This window comes from Petaurus breviceps, unplaced genomic scaffold (assembly GCF_028583685.1).
Source record: "Petaurus breviceps papuanus isolate PSGF00001 unplaced genomic scaffold, PetGlider_PUasm1.0 90925, whole genome shotgun sequence".
NCBI lineage: Eukaryota > Metazoa > Chordata > Mammalia > Diprotodontia > Petauridae > Petaurus > Petaurus breviceps.
In genome coordinates this window covers 9574661-9591165 of record NW_027187380.1, presented here as the reverse complement: position 1 = coordinate 9591165, position 16505 = coordinate 9574661, and the positions used below count along the sequence as shown (strand labels likewise).

The 16505-nt window shown below is 41.0% G+C and overlaps 1 pseudogene; it reads right to left on the bottom strand.

Annotated features, from left to right (window-relative positions):
* Positions 1 to 6397: 6397 nt before the first annotated feature.
* Positions 6398 to 7213, bottom strand: LOC138152254 (large ribosomal subunit protein bL27m pseudogene; annotated as a pseudogene).
* Positions 7214 to 16505: the final 9292 nt, after the last annotated feature.

Sequence of the window (16505 nt, the reverse complement as noted above, 5' to 3'; positions counted from 1 at the left end):
GACTGAGGAGACGTGGCTGGCTGTTATGCTGATACTTTGTCTGTCTGTTTTGGTGTTGTTTTTCCAGATTCATCCACTGGTGAAGGACAATCCTGTTGTTGCAGAGGTTCTGGAACTTTGCTGTTGGTTCAGAGCTACTGAGACTGTTCTGCATACAGAGAGTGAATTGTGTCCACTGGTGAAGGACAGTGCTGTTGTTACAGAGGTTCTGGAACCTTGCTATTGATTCAGAAGCCCTGAAGAAGGATTTTCTTGTTGTATGTTTACAGAAATCCTGGAAGAGGGTTTTGCTAATGTTTTCAGGGGTCCTAGAACTGTTCTGCAGACAGAGAATGAATTAATGAGGACACTGGCAATGTATCTTGTGGCCTTGCTAAGCTTTGTCTCCCCAGGAACAAAGATTGCTGAGAACTTGCCTCTTGTCAAGATGAAGAAAAGACCTCTCTCTGGATATTAAATGCTGTGCTTAAGCTTGTTGTAACTCTGGGGTAGATGGCCTATTCAGTTGTGATCCAAAGGTGGAGAATTTTTGACTTTTTTGTGCTCTGTTATTGACTAAATGAATGTAGTATCCAGGGGTGGAGTAGTACTTGGAAATTATTGAATTATACTTGGTGAATGCTATATTTTGAATTATGCTATATTTTGATTTTCTCTGTTCTTAATTTGTCACTGAATAAAATGGAGAGCAGCTATGCTGGTATTTTGAACCTTGGGAAGTTGCCTTTGCTTGGCATTACACATGGTTGAAGTACATGGCAGAAGTTGTGTTTCCTCTGCATTCAGTACACAGGCTTCTTCAATTCAAATGTTTATTCCTGAGCTATTGTCTGGATTAGACAGTTAGACTCTCAAGAGAGAGTCTTGAGGTGAGTATTCATCAGTTTCAACATGTTCATCAGAGAGTCCAACTAACTCATCTCTTGGCAAAAAGTGATGGGAGTAGATTGTCTTTATGGGGCCTCCACTAGTCTCTTGAGCAATTTTGTAAATAGGTAAATTGTCCAATCACTTCACAGCTAGGTAAGTAAAAGCTTTCATTCAATGTCTCACAAACGCCAGAATTTCTTAGCCAAACTTCATCATCTTGTTGAAGGTCTTGGCAACAAACTCAGGTATCATACCATTATTTATTTTGAGGCAGGTGACTGACTCAGTGGGTAGAGTGCCAGGCCTGGAGGTAGGAAGACTTCATCAATTTGGTCTCAGACACTAGCTTTATGATCCTAGGTAAATTACTTAATTCTGTTTGTCTCAGTTTCCTCTTCTATAAAATGAAGATGATTGTGATAATAGCACTTACTTCTTATAGTTGTTGTGAGGGTCGATTGTGATAATAATTATAAAATGCTTAGCCTGATGCACAGAGTAAGCCCTATATAAATATTAGCTATCATTATTGTTATTATTTGTTCAGCAGATTTTAAGCTGAAGCTAGAGGTAGATGATAAGATTCCTTCAACTTTTCCCTCAGATAATAGCTCTACTAGTTGCATGTATTTGTATTTTCCTCATCCTTAGAGATCCAAAAACAAGTCAATAGGCAGGTATGCCTCACACCTATCAGCAGGTAGGGTATAAATATGTTTCTGCCTGGTGATACAGTATGTATATGCTGGAAACCCATGTGCTGGTTCCTCTAACGTGTTAATCAAGTGTGGTTAAAACATTTGGGATGTGGGTCTCCTTTAAGAATGGCAAGGTGTTCTAGACTTCTTGATGAAAACCAAAGCCAACATCTTGAGCAATGTACTTTCTTTTTTTTTTTTTTTAAGCAATCAGGGTTAAGTAACTTGCTCAAGGTTACACAGCCAGTTATTTCTGGGTGTGGTGCTGAGTTGTCTGAGCCCGGGATTCGATCTCCAAGTCGTCCCAACACTGGAGCCGGTGCTCTTACTCGCTGAGCCACCTGGCCGCCGAGCAATGTACTTTCAAAGTCTCTACCTTGGTCTAAGCTTTAAATGGTAGGAGATCTATACACAGAAAATCTTCTCCTCCAGTACTTTAGCAACCATGGATGCTTTCTGGTTCTTGACTGGGTCCACAACCAAAACCATCACAAAATGATCAGTCCCCATTACTCTATGACATGTTGTTGGTATCTCCTTCAGGAGAAAGGACATCAATGCATACAAGTTCAATGATGGTCACTTGTGCTCCTGTGTCTAGTGCCATAGTACCAACTGCACTTCAATTACCTCTGAGTTGAATCCTAACAGTCCAGGTGGAAAAGGCCCATTAGGAATTGATGATGAATGAGGTGTTATTCATTACTTGCCGGGGCCTGGGTGACCTCCTGCCTTGGCCCCATTTCTTTTTCCTCAGAACTAGTCCTTCAGCTCTCATCCTCACTATCAGCATTGTATTCTCCCATTGTGGTCATGTGGTCTCCATGTGGCATCATTACTGCTGGGGTAACTAGGTAGTTCTGTCGTTTGTATTTTCCTTGGGTTGGTGGTGTTCAGGGGTTTGGCATCTTGGCATCTATTCCATTTTCCCATTATCTTTCCAGATCAAGTTTGCTTCTGGGTCCAGTGAAGTTCTTTGACCCTTAAATCTACAATATGCAGTGTATCTCCCTTGTCTCACTTCCATGTCCCATTCATGAAAGGGTGACTGAAAGTGAGCTGGAATTAAATCTCCCTCGTGGCGGTCCCTTTTTGCAACTGCACATTCAGCATGTGTCTTGTGGACTATATTAATCAATTGGTGGAAATGTGGTAGCATCCATTGTGTCTCATATAAAATGAGGGCACCATGCAGGTTGGGTTTGGGGGTTGTATGCCATACCCTTCCTCATTTCTTATAATTTGATTTTATCCTCATTCTCATAGGCCACTGTCCCTCTGCCTAGCAATCTCTGTAGTTTGGCATCTACCCAAACCAGGAACTAAATTTCCTTTTTTCCTTTTCTCCATGGAGTCTCACCATCACTGAAATGACTTTCTAGGTTTTATAGAAATTCTTACCATATGATGTCAAGCTATTTAACCTTCCTACTCCATAACAACACACATACTTCTCCCCTAAGAATTGCTTTAAAAGTTTTTTTTTTTAAATAAGTGTTTATTGATATTTTCCATTTCTTATATCATCATGGCTATCCCTAGTATCCTATGCTTCTTTAATCCTATTTCTTTTCATAGTTTCCCTTGATATTTTAGATTCATTTTTCCAAATGAATTTTATCAAGTTGTATAAAGTATCCCCTTAGTAATTTTATTGCATTGAATTAAAATATGTTGGTTTTGGAACTGTTATAATTTTTGTTATATTGCCATGAACATTGAATACTCCAGGTATTTAAACTGTTCTTTAGGGAGTCAAGATGGTGGAGTAGAAGCAGGACCTCCCCGTGGCTCCAGCTTCCACCTTCCCCAATCCATGTAAAAGGGGACTTTGAACAAACTTTGGAGCTGCAGAAACCACAAAACAACACAGAGAAGCTAATCTCCTGCTGAGGACACCCTGGTAGGCTGGCAGCAAGCAGCCAGTGCAGCCTCCTGGGAGCCGAGCCCAGGCCTGCATGAGCTGGAGGTTTTAGCCCCAGGGCGGGTCTGACCAGTCACCAGCTGGAGGGACTCCAGATCACCAGCAGCTGTGGTGGTTTCCAGAATTATCAACACATAGATGTGAAGGACAAAATGAGAGGTCAGTGCAGTGTGGACTTTGGGATCAGTAATTGGGAGTACGTAGGCTTTTGCCCCCAGGGTGAAAAGCTGCTGAGATGCTGCACCAGCGCCACTTGGCAGCTTCAGCTCCTGGCCTGCAGAGTGTAGGGGGACCAAGTGACCAGTCTGAGGGGTAATCGCTCTTGCTTTAACCTGCTTGGATCTGGATTGTGGTCTAGGTTGGAGGTCCTGGGGTGTGTGACCAGCTTGCCAGAGTGTGTGGTGGCCTCAGAGAGGGCACCCAACTAATGCCTCCAGCAGCTGAGAAAACCCCAGCGTTTGGGACAAAAACTCCCCTGTCTGGTGGCGAAGTCCTACTGTGACAAAAAGCCCAGGGGTCAAGTGACTGAGGGGTGACATGACCAGGCAAAGGAAGCAAAACAAACAGAAGATTCCACTATTAGACTGCTATTTTGGGGACAAAAAAAGGATCAAAGCATGGAACAGAGGAAGACAGTGAAGTCAGAACCCCTGCACCAAAAGCTTCAAAGGAAAATACAAGCTGGTTACAGGCCATAGAGGACCTTAAGAAGCAGATAAGAGAAGTGGAAGAAAAATTGGGAAGAGAAACAAGAACGATGCAAGAAAATTACGAAATGAGAGTCAACAGCCTGACTGAGGAAAATCACACCTTAAAAAACAGACTAACTCAATTGGCAAAAGAGGCTCAAAAAGGCAATGAGGAGAAGAATGCCTTAAAAAGCCGAATTTGCCAGATGGAAAAAGAATCTCAAAAGCTCAATGAGGAGAATCATTCCCTCAGATTTGGAATGGAGCAAAGGGAAGCTAGTGACTTTAAGATAAATCAAGATTCTGTTAAGCAGATCCAAACAATGAAAGAATAGAAGGCAATGTGAAATATCTCATGGGAAAAACCACTGACCTGGAAAATAGATCCAGGAGGGAGAATTTAAAAATTATTGGACTACCTGAAAACCATGATCAAAGAAAGAACCTAGAAATCATCCTCCAAGAAATTCTCAAGGAAAATTGCCCTGATGTTTTAAGACCAAAGGGCAAAATAGAGGTTGAAAGAATCCACTGATCACCTCCTGAAAAAGATCCCAAAAAGAAAACTCCTAGGAATAGTATAGCCAGGTTCCAGAATGCCCAGATCAAGGAGAGACTATTACAAGCAGCCAGGAAGAAACAATTTGAATATTGTGGAATAACCCAGGATCTGGCAGCTTCTACACTGAGGGATCGAAGGGCTTGGAATATGATATTCTGGAGGGCAAAGGAGCTGGGATTAAAACCAAGAATCACCTACCCAGCAAAACTGAGTATCATGTTTCAGGGGAAAATATGGTCATTCAGTGGAATAGAGGACTTTTGAGCTTTCTTAATGAAAAAACCAGAGCTGAATAGAAAATTTGACATTCAGATACAAGAAGCAAGAGAAGCTTGAGAAGGTAAACAGGAAAAAGAAATCATAAGGAACTTATCAAAGTTGAACTATTAACATTCCTACATGGAAAAATGATAATTGTAACTGATGAAACTTTTCTCAGTATGAAAATAGTTGAAGGGAATAGAAAAAAAAATGTGTGTGTGTGTGTGTGTGTATGTCTGTATCAGAGGGTATATGGGCGTATAAATACATATGTGAATGTGTGTATATATGTTTACAGGTATACATAGAGGGCACAGGACCAATTTAATAGGAAGGGATGATACTTAAAAGGGGAAATTAATAGGTGAGAGAGGAATATAATGAGAGGAGATGGAGAGAGACAGAATGGGGTAAACTATCTCATGTAGAAGAGGTAAGGGAAAATGGGTACAATGGAGGGGAAGAATAGGAAGGCAAAAGGGAATGGGTCAACCTTATTCTCATTGAATCTGGCTTGGGGAGGGAATGAAATACACACTAAATAGGGAATCTCACCCTACAGGAGAGTAAGGGGGAAGGGGATGAGAGGGGGGATGATGGAAGCGAGGGCAGGCTGGGGGAGAGGGAAGTTGTAAGCACCCACTTTTGAAAAGGGACAGGATCAAAGTAGAGAATAGAACAAGTGGGTGGGGGGATAGGAGGGAGGGAAATATAGTCAGTCTTTTACAATATATCTACTATGTTAATGTTTTGCATTAGCTACACATGTACAATCTATAGTGAACTGCTTATCTGCCCAGTACAGGTGGGTTACAAGGGAGGAAGGGAATAAATCTGGAATTCAAAGTTTTAAAATCAAATGTTTAAAATTATATATATATATATATATACACATATATATACTACCTTACATGTAAATGGGAAAGAAGATATACAGGCACTGGGTCATAGAGATCTACCATGTCCTACTGGAAAAGTCTAAGGGGGTATGGGAGAAGATATGGGAGAGAGCAGAGTGGAGGAGGGGATATCCTGTGGGATTGCTATTTTGGGGTGGTGGGTAGGAGAAAAAAGGGGAGAAAATTTGTAACTCAAAATCTGGCAGAAATGAATGATGTAAATCAGAAGTTAATAAAGAAATTGAAAAAAATGAAAAAAACCCCTGTTCTTTATTTCTTTAAAGAGCACTTTGTAATTGAATCCATACAAATCTTTCATGTACTTTGGTAGGTCAATCCCCAGATATTTTATGTGTTTTGTAGTTATTTGGAATGGAATTTCCCTTTCTGTTTTTGCTTTGGGCGTTTTGTTATTATTTATAGCAATGCTGTTAATTTTTTTTTTTTGTCTTTTTGGAGGGAGGAATGCAGGGCAATTGTGCTTAAGTGACTTGCCCACAGTCACACAGTTAATAAGTGTCAAGCATCTGAAGCCACATTTGAACTCAGGTCCTCCTGACTCCAGAGTTGGTGCTCTATTCACTTCACCACCAAGCCGCCCCAATGCTGTTAATTGGTTTGTTTGTTTGTTTTTTCATTGTTTGAACCAATTTTATTTTGGATCTCAGGTAGGTCCACCCCCAGTGCTCCTTGGGTGGCTATTTCACATAGTCACTTCTGTGTTCAGTTAACCAAACCCACTGTCTCAGGGACACTTGCTTCCACCCTGATTCCGTAGCATCTGGCTCAACCTTCTTCTGGCACTCTGGCTTTAGTTTTCAACAAATGACATGGCCAGGAGACTCAGAGCTTTGCCACCAATTTGAAGGTGCCTACAGGCTCGGCAGGGACAACATGGACAAAAGTCTTGTAGAGCACAGCACCCTTGGGCAGCTGGGTGACCAAGTCTACACCTTTAGGACTGCTGGGATTGTGCACATATACCTCCTTTGTGTAGTGGAGAATGCCTTCTTCCAGGGCATATAGACACATCTTCTTACCCGGTCCCACTTGAGCTCCTGGATGCTAACTGGCCCTGAGTCCCAATGATGTTGCCAGCATGAATATACTGACCCTCCAATTTCTTGATACCATAGTGTTTGCATGGTGATTTCACGTCAAGGTTTTTTGAGCTACCTCCAGTCTTCTTGGATGCACATCTCATAGTGGCAGCCATGACTTGAGGGGGAGACAGTACTGAAGTAACTGCTCCCCCTGCCAAGACGGGCCCATTTCTGTGCCAGCAATGATAACAGCATCATAGCTGCCATGGCTACCCTCTGCTCACCACCGGCTGCCTGCTGTTAATAATTTGATGGTTTATTTTGTACCTTGAAACTTTACTGAATCTATTAATTGTCTCAATTAGTTTCTTTACTGATTCCCTAGGATTTTCCAAGTGTACCATCATATCATCAGTAAATAGGGACAGTTTTATTTGCTCTTTATTAGAGCATTTTTTCCACATGATTATAGATAGCTTTAGTTTCTTCATCTGAAAATTGCCTGTTCATATTCTTTGACCATTTACCAATTGGGGAATGACTTATATACTTATAAATTTGTCTCAGTTGTCTATTTTTTTGAGAAGTGGGCCTTTATGAGAGAAACTTATTGTAAAAATACTCCCTCACCCCAGTTTTCTGTTTTCCTTCTAATCTTGGCTGCATTGCTTTTGTTTATGCAAAAAGCTTTCAGTTTCAGGATGTTATTTTAAAAGTTGTTTGGATGGGAATTTGGGATAGCTCAGGCAAATTCCTGCCTTTAGTCTGCCATCTTGGCTCCCCTTTCCTGCCTATTTTTTCCAGACTGATTACATATTATTTCCCCCTCACTCAATGTGCTCTAGACCAGTGGTTCTCAGACTTTTTGGTCTCAGAATCCTTTTACATTCTTAAAAATTATTGAAGACACTCCGTCTCCCACCAAAAGCTTTTGCTTGCATGAGCTATATCTATTGATATTTAGAAAATTTAGAAATTAAAGCATCTTAGTATTATTATAAAAATAATTTTGACCTAATGTACTCTCTAAATGGGTCTCAGAGACCTTCAGGGGTCACTGAACCACACTCTCACAAAGCAGTTTAACTACCATTGGTCTAAATACACAACATTCTCCCTCCTGTCTCCATGCCTTTGCACAGACTGTCTTCCATTCCCCAAATGCTCTCCCTTATCCTCCCTGCCTCTTGAAAAGCTCCCTTCAAGACTCAGATAAAGTACCTTCAAGAGACCTTTTCTTATTCCCCCATTTTTTTTTATCCCCCTAGGTGTTTTCTTGATTCTATCCCCAATCACTGTGAATTTATTTTATATATGTGTAGCACTGGTGGGCTGGGGTGGTGACCAATTATTTCCATTTCTTCCTCTCACCCTGCTACTGACTCATTGCCCAGATGACTTCCCTGGTATGGAGGCTCATATTTTGTTCTAGGAAACTGCGTCAAAGGATCTATAATTCTCTACCATTTTTAGGTCTTAACCCTGGGGGAATTGAGTAAACCACATTAACTCTATCAGTGACTCAATTCTGGAGCTAGCTCAGTTCCCTATTTTTTTAAGAATGTTTTTATTTTTTCTCAATTAAAAACAATTTCTAACATTCATTTTAAAAAATAATTTTTGAGTTCCAAATTCCCTCCTTTCCCTCCCTGCTCCTTGAGAAGGCAAACATTTTGGTGTAGATTATACATGTACAGTCATTTAAAACATTTCCATATTAGCCATGTTACAAAAGAGAACATAGACCAAAAAACAAAAACAAAAACAAAAACAAAAACCCCAAAACCAAAAAAAACTGACCCAAGAAAAATAAAAAGTATACTTCAATACACATTCAGATTTTTATCAGTTCTTTCTCTGGAGGCAGATAGCATTTTTCATCACAGATCCTTTGGAATTGTCTTAGATCATTGTATTGCTGAGAATAGCAAAGTCATTCACAGTTGATCCTTATACAGTGTTGGTTACTATGTACAATGATCTCTGCTCACTTCACTTTGTATCAGAAAGAAATATTTGGGAAGACATATATGAACTTTCTTTTTTTTTTTTTTTGCTTTTTGGAGGGAGGGGGGAAGGCAGGGCAATTGGGGTTAAGTGACTTGCCCAAGGTCACCCAGATAGTAAGTGTTAAGTGTCTGAGGCCAGATTTGAACTCAGGTCCTCCTGGCTCCAGGACCAGTGCTCTATTCACTGCACCACCTAGTCGCCCCCCCAAGTACTTCTGAAACCATTCTACTCACCATTTCTTATAGTACAATAGCATTCTATCATGATCATATACCACAACTTGTTCAGCCATACCCTATTTAATGAGTATACCTTCAATTTCTGTTTTTTTTTGCTACCACAAAAAGAACTGCTATAAATATTTTTGTATATATAGGACCTTTTCCTTTTCCTTTGATCTCTTTGTTTAGTAGCGTTGTCGTTAGGTCAAAAGGTATGCACAATTTTATAGCTCTTTGGGCATAGTTTCAAATTATTTTCCAAAATGGTTAGATAAATTCGCAACTCCACCAACAGTGCATTAGTGTTCCAATTTTTCCACATTCCTGAAACATTTGTTGTTTTTCTTTTCTATCATATTAACCAATTTGATAGTTATTTTAATTTGCATTTTTCTAATCAATAGTGATTTAGAGCATTTTTCAGCAAGAATGCTTGAAAGTCCTCTATTCCACTGAATGACCATATTTTCCCCTGAAACATGATACTCAGTTTTGCTGGGTAGGTTTTAATCCCAGCTCCTTTGCCCTCCGGAATATTATATTCCAAGTCCTTCGATCCCTCAGTGTAGAAGCTGCCAGATCCTGGGTTATCCTGATTGTGTTTCCACAATATTCAAATTGTTTCTTCCTGGCTGCTTCTGTTTCTCCTTAATCTGGGAATTCCGGAACCTGGCTATAATATTCCTAGGAGTTTTCTTTTTGGGATCTTTTTCACGAGGTGATCGGTGGATTCTTTCAACCTCTATTTTGCCCTCTGGTACTAAAACATCAGGGCAGTTTTCTTTGAGAACTAGAGCATTTTTCTTATTTGACTATAGATAGCTTTGATTTCTTCATCTGAAAACTGCCTCTTCATATCCTTTGACCATTATAAATTCAGTTATGGGTCTAGTCCAATTTCTGTATTGTGAGAAAACTTTATTCAATTATGGGAATTGTGAAAAAAATTTTTTATTACATTGTTTGAACCTAGCCCTGCATGGCTGGGAAACTGAGCCACATCAACTTGCTACTTAGAGACCTTTAACTAAAGGCCTAGGTTATGCTGACCAGAAACCCAATTAGATCCAAAGATTGATGCAAGGAGTTTTCTCACAATTATACACCTCAAGCAATCCATATGTCTTAACTGAAAACTGGCACCATGCTGGCCATTTACTGTTTCTTTGTTCCTTTGATTGAATACAAATACTTGTGGGGGGAGTGGGGAATTAGAACACCTCCTTTTCTGATTTTAGGAAATTTCACCTGTTTATTCTTCTCCCAACTCAGAAAGTCTTTAATCTTTCCTCCAGTTAGAAATCAGGTTACCTAATCTTATATTCTAGTTTACATCCTGTTAATTGTCTTCTTTCCATGCATAAGAATGTTTCCCCTTATATTTGGGGCCCAGTGCCAAAGTTGTGGAAGCCTGGAATTTGTTATGCAAGTGGCATGCATTGCTTAATAAATTGATATGCTTGGACCTTTATTTCCTCATTTATTTCATCTTTTACCTACTACAACCCCAGTCAGAGATGAGACATTGGCAAAACACCTTAGTGTTAGAGCTATCTTTCTTTCTTTTCTGGGGATGCTCTGCCCTCAATTGCTTCCTGCCCAATGCACTCCCAATAAGTAGACCCAGATGAGGAAAGATCTGTGGTTAACACTGTTTAGTCAAAGTAAACATTTAAAAATAAAGAAAGTTAAACAGATTTTCCCTGTTTCCAGAGGGTAAGGCATCAGGCTTTAATAATGGGCCCAGATCTGAGGGAAAGATATAGATGATTATTGCCTTGAGGTCTTGTAGTTCAGGGGTTTCAACGACACAGCATCTGTCTTGATCATCTCCATTCCTGATATTCTTACTCCTACAGCTCTAGTCTCATTATAGCTGCTGCTGCTGTTCACATTCCCAGTCTCTTAGTTCCACATGGCTTTTTGCAACCTTCCCTTATCCAAGTCTCTCAACTATTTGTATTTTTTATGCATCTTGTTAGGAATAGGGTTCCCCTTTGAGTCTTTCATCTGGTCTCTGTGACCTGACTTTTTTTTCACAAATTTAATTTTTTTTCAAAGTACATGTAAAAGTTTTTAAAAATTTGACTTCCAAATTCTCTCCCTCCTTTTCTCCTCTCCCCCATCATTGATAAGGTAAGCAATTTGATATAGGCTATACATTTGCAGTCATGCAAAACATATTCCCATATTAGTGTGATGACTTTTAAAGTGTACTTGATGTGATCAATCAATGTTCATTCTATGGCAATGTTCTATTACTAAACCTTTCAAGAGATTTGTTCACATCTCATAAAGAGATTGCATTTTTACAGTTAATTTAGTACCTCATTATCAGCCCCTTTTCTAAAATTAGATCCTGGGCTTTCAAGGACTAATTCCTTTATATATGTAAGATCTTTTGTAAACTTTAAAGGGCTATGCAAATGCTAGCTATTATCACCACTATTACTACTACTATTGCTGCTGCTGTACTACTATTACTACTACTAACTTGGGCACATGTTGAATCCCCAATTCTGACTAAGATGGTGACATGAAAATGAGCCCAAATTTGGCACAAATACTCTAGCAAAGAACTGAAATGGGCACCAGATTGAATAATAATCAAGAAGTACAAAGAAAAACAACAACTAAGCTTCTCTGTTAGCTCAGGATGGTACAAGACAGCCAGAAACCTGTGGGCACTGAGAAATGTCTTGCCAGAGAAGCCATCCCAAAGTCAGGTAAAGAGGCCTGAACCCTACCAGTGTTTTCAATAAGATGTTTCAGGGGACCTGAAGTCTTACCCCATACTCCGCTGAGGATGTGCCAGAATGATCCAGAAGCCCATGACACTCTGACCAAGAATAATCTAGAAGGCTGACGTATTATAACCAGGGAAGTTCTGGAGAGCTAGAATCTCACAGAGATATAAACGATGACTGTGTAAGGGTTGAGCCTGAACCTTGAAGCCAGTAGCTGTGAATCTAGAAGCTCTAGGAGTAACTTGAATCTTGCTAGGATTCTAAGCACAAAGACTCTGGTAAAAGTGCAAGATGGTGGCAGGAGGCCAGGAAGTCAGGGAGAGGACCAAATGTGACCTAGCTATCCTAATCAAGAGTGTAGGAAGGTGAGGAGTCTGGCTTGATGCAAAGTCCCAAACCAGGAACCAAGGGGGAAGAAATGAATAATAAGATGGAAATACCTAATTTGCTATACATATTTTCATGCACATGGGGACTTTTCCCTTTTCTGTGAGCCCTTTGCAGAATAAGCCCAGTAGTAGCATCACTACAATACAATGAAGAAACACAAGAGACAGCTGAGGGTACTGATGAGATTTAAGCACTAGAGCTGAAGCAGTCTCCATGATCAGGAGTTTCTTGGCAGTGAACTTTTTCTAGAGGGGCATGAAGATGATGGAGTTGAAACCAAACAGCAAAGCTGTTGGGAGAAATAACTCCTTAACAACTATATGCAGAGCCTCAGGAGAAAAAAAAATGAGTGGGCCACAAGGACCTCAAGAGTACTTGGAAGAGGGGTAGCTAGGTGGCACAGTGAATAGAGCACTGGCCCTGGAGTCAGGAGGACCTGAGTTCAAATCCAGCCTCAGACACTTAACACAAAACGTATCCGTGTGACCTTGAGCAAGTCACTTAACCCCAATTGCCCTACCCTTCCCCCTCCAAAAAGGAAAAAAAAGAGTACTTGGGAGTAATGAAGCAAAGGATTAAAAAAATAAAGAGGTTTAGCTTAGAAAAGATAGGAAACCTGTCCAAGTAGTGACCTCTCTGAAAAATAGAACAGAACAAAAAGAACTTAATGATTTAGAAGACAATAAATAAAAAAATCAAAAGATATTTTTAAATGAAGAAGATGTAAGATATTTGTTATCAAAAACAACTGACCTGGAAAAGAAATAGGGGAGTAATGTTACTACTAGGCTTATTCTACAAAGGGCTTACAGAAAAGGGAAAAGGCCCCATGTGCATGAAAATATGTGTTTTTTGTCGTGATAGAGATCTGGAAACCAAGGCAATGTCCATCAGTTGAGGATTGACAAGAAAAAAATTATTATATAAAAATATATAATTACAATTACTATATATAAAATATGTAATATGATTGTGCCATATGTGCATATATGTGCCATAAAAGAGAGTTGAATTAATTATTGAAGTCTCTCCAAAGAATTTTTGTTTTTGAGGGTTACATCTAGATACCATACTCAAAATTAAAATGCCTTAGTATTATTCTGAAAATTGTTTTGACTGACAGGATCCCATGAAAGGGTTTCAGCGACTCCCAGGGATCACTCTCTGGACAATACTTTGAGAATTACTGATGAGGTCCAGGCTCTGGGAACCCCCTTGAACTCTCCTTGAATCTTCCTGAGGCCATAGGCCTTTCATTGTGGCTCTGCCCAAATCTTTAGCCCTCCTTTGTCCAGCAATTTCCCTAATTTTCTGATAATTTACTTGCTTTTGAAATGCAGCTTTTAGTCCTTCTAACAGGCAAAGTACCATATGGTCTCTTTTTTTCCCTATTCTCCTGGCTTTGGTAATCCCATCTTGGGTCACTAGTGGGAACAGCAGCTGTTCCTGGGAGGTATTTTCTGGGGTCATTGCTAGCCAGACGATCTCCAAATTTGGGGGCTTGTTCCCAGATTCTCTTCTCCTCAGTGGAACAACAAGTAGAGAAGATATGCAAACCACCCCGGGAAAGCTCAAATTGTAGAGCTATGTCCCAAAAGCCTTCAGTAAACTTTGTTGGATGGAGAACTTCTCTCATTTTTCTTTAATTTGAACCACTTCCCTGAGGGGAAAAAGCCCTGAAGGCCTAGTGGGGACAAGGGCTTGGGAAGGAAGATTGGAAGTCCCAATTCCTGTGAGGGAGTGACTGGGGAGTGCTGGCTGAATTGGATCAGACTGTAAGACTGGGGAATCTGGCTGGCAAGAGTGAAGGTCAGCTGGCACATTAGGGGAAGGGGTCAGAAGAGGAGATAGATACCTCTAAGACTGCCGTGGGGATAGGGCCTGAGGCCTGAGTGGGTGTTGCCTTAGGAGGGGTGCTGCAGAGGGAGGCACCTCAGCAAGACCAGTGACTGGAACCTGAGCAGGGGTCCCTGAGGGGGGAGGGGCCATGGTGGGAGATTCATGATAGGAGATATGGATGGTGTAGGAGGCAGGAAACCAGGGGTATTGGGCTAGAGGAAAAGGGAAGGGAAACCAAGGGGAAAAGAGTTGGGATGCAGCAGAAGGGGCTGGGGGAGCTGCCTCAGTGAGACTTGTTACTGGGACCTGAGCAGGAGTTGCTGAGGGGGGAGGGTCTGGGGCCAAAGCCCTAGGGCTCATAGAAAGGGGGTCATTTAATAGGTCCCCATGCCCTTTTGTGGAGGGGTTCTAGCTTCAAGCATCTCACAATCTTTCCTGAGAACCATGTTCTGAGAAAGTTCAATGGAGCCCATTAAGTAGGCAACTTCTATCCATCTTCCTTCTCTGCAATTCTATTATATATGATATATATATAATATTCTATAATTCTAACTGCAAGAGAATATTATCTTTTTTCTTTTTTTAAAAGTAATTGGGGTTAAGTAACTTGCTCAAGGTTACACGGCCAGTTATTTTGTGGGGGTGTTAAGTATCTGAGGCCATAACCGATCGACTCTTGGACCCGGTGCTCTTACTCACTGTACCACCTGGCCGCCCCTAGAGTATTTTCTTTTAAAGTCCCCAAAACAGGCCACGATTCATGGTCCTCTAGGTGATACCAAGTCCAAACAGTGTTGCAAAAAAACCCCATCAACTTTTTCTTTTCAAATTCTTTGGAGAAACTAAAATTTTCCTAATGTTGTAAAAGACAACCCAAAGGGGAACTTTTGGGAGCTAAAAAGTAAAAAGACAGCCCAATATAGGTGTAGGGCCTGGAAGTCCCTCCTCCATAAAGGAAGATTTTGGGAGTAAGCCTCAAAAAACAAACAAAGCAAAACAAGACAACCCCCCCCCCCCACAAAAAAGTACCTGAAATTTTCCCAGCTCCTTAGCACTGAGAGAATTGAAAGAATTGGGCTTACACTTCTGAATGGGATGTCTGTCCTTGTCCTCCATTATTCAGAAGCTGCGTCCAGATCCATGTTCTCCAACATAATCAAACTGGACCCCAAAAAACAAAACACCTTGAAGAGCTAGGGAATAGGGAGACAAGAGAGGCTTACGCACCTTCCAGTGCTGGCTGGAGAAGAGCTTGAGATTAGCAGTGTTTCCCAGTATCAGGGAATCATAAAAATGAAGAGGGTCACCATAAAATGATGAGGTATAGGGTTAGGGGTCCTCAAGACCCCAAAACACCAACACACCAGGTCCTGCCAAATGAATTTGACTCAAGTCTTCTCTCAGTCAGAGAAAAGCAGAGTTTATTAGAAGTTTGCCATATTGGGTAGACTCTTAAGGAGCCAAGGTATCTGTGATGCTTGGATTAAGCAAGCAGGCCAGAATCATGTGATAAAGAGTGAGTCTGTGCTACCGTGTTTCCCCGATAATAAGACACTGTCTTATTATTTTTTTGGACAGAAAAACACCAGAGGGCTTATTTTCAGGGGGGGGCTTATTTTAATGAACATTGACAGCAATTTTAATAAACAGGTAAATGTGAACAAAAAAATGTACCTTTATTCAATAAGCAAATCACTGGGGAAGAACAGGATGACGCGCTCACTGCTGCAGCTCTGATTGGATGCAGTTCGGAGCGCGGCGTGCGTTTTACCGGCGGGGGGGGACGGTGCATACAGAGGGTACCGTAATATAGCGTGTAGTGCAGGGGATCACCTTCACTACAGTAGCAATCTCAATAGGGCATATTTTCGGGGGAGGGCTTATTTTAGAGGAATCTTACACAGTAAGGGGAGGGCTTATTTTCGGGATAGGTCTTGTTATCGGGGAAACACAGTAAATCATTCTCTGGCCTTTCTCCTCTCATGGAGTCTAGATGGGGTCTTATATAGAGAAAGGTTGTGTGAAGAATCTAGGGGTGGTCTAGGGGAGGAGTTTGGGGAGGGTCTTCAGAAGGAATCAATGAGGTCAGACTCCAGTAATGAGTGATTAAGGATGGGAGGTTGCTGGAGGCTACCTGGAGCCTCAGACTGACAGATAGACAATGGTAGGCCAGTTCAAGGTGGAACAGATTTGGGTATAGGTATTTTGGGAGGATCAAGGGTGGGAAATTGCTGAACAAAGGAAGGCTAAAGATTTGGGCAGAAGCACAATGAAAGGCCTATGGCCTTAGGCAAATGCCCTTATTGTGGGAAGATTCAAGGAGAGCTCAAGGGGGTTCCTAGAACCTGTACC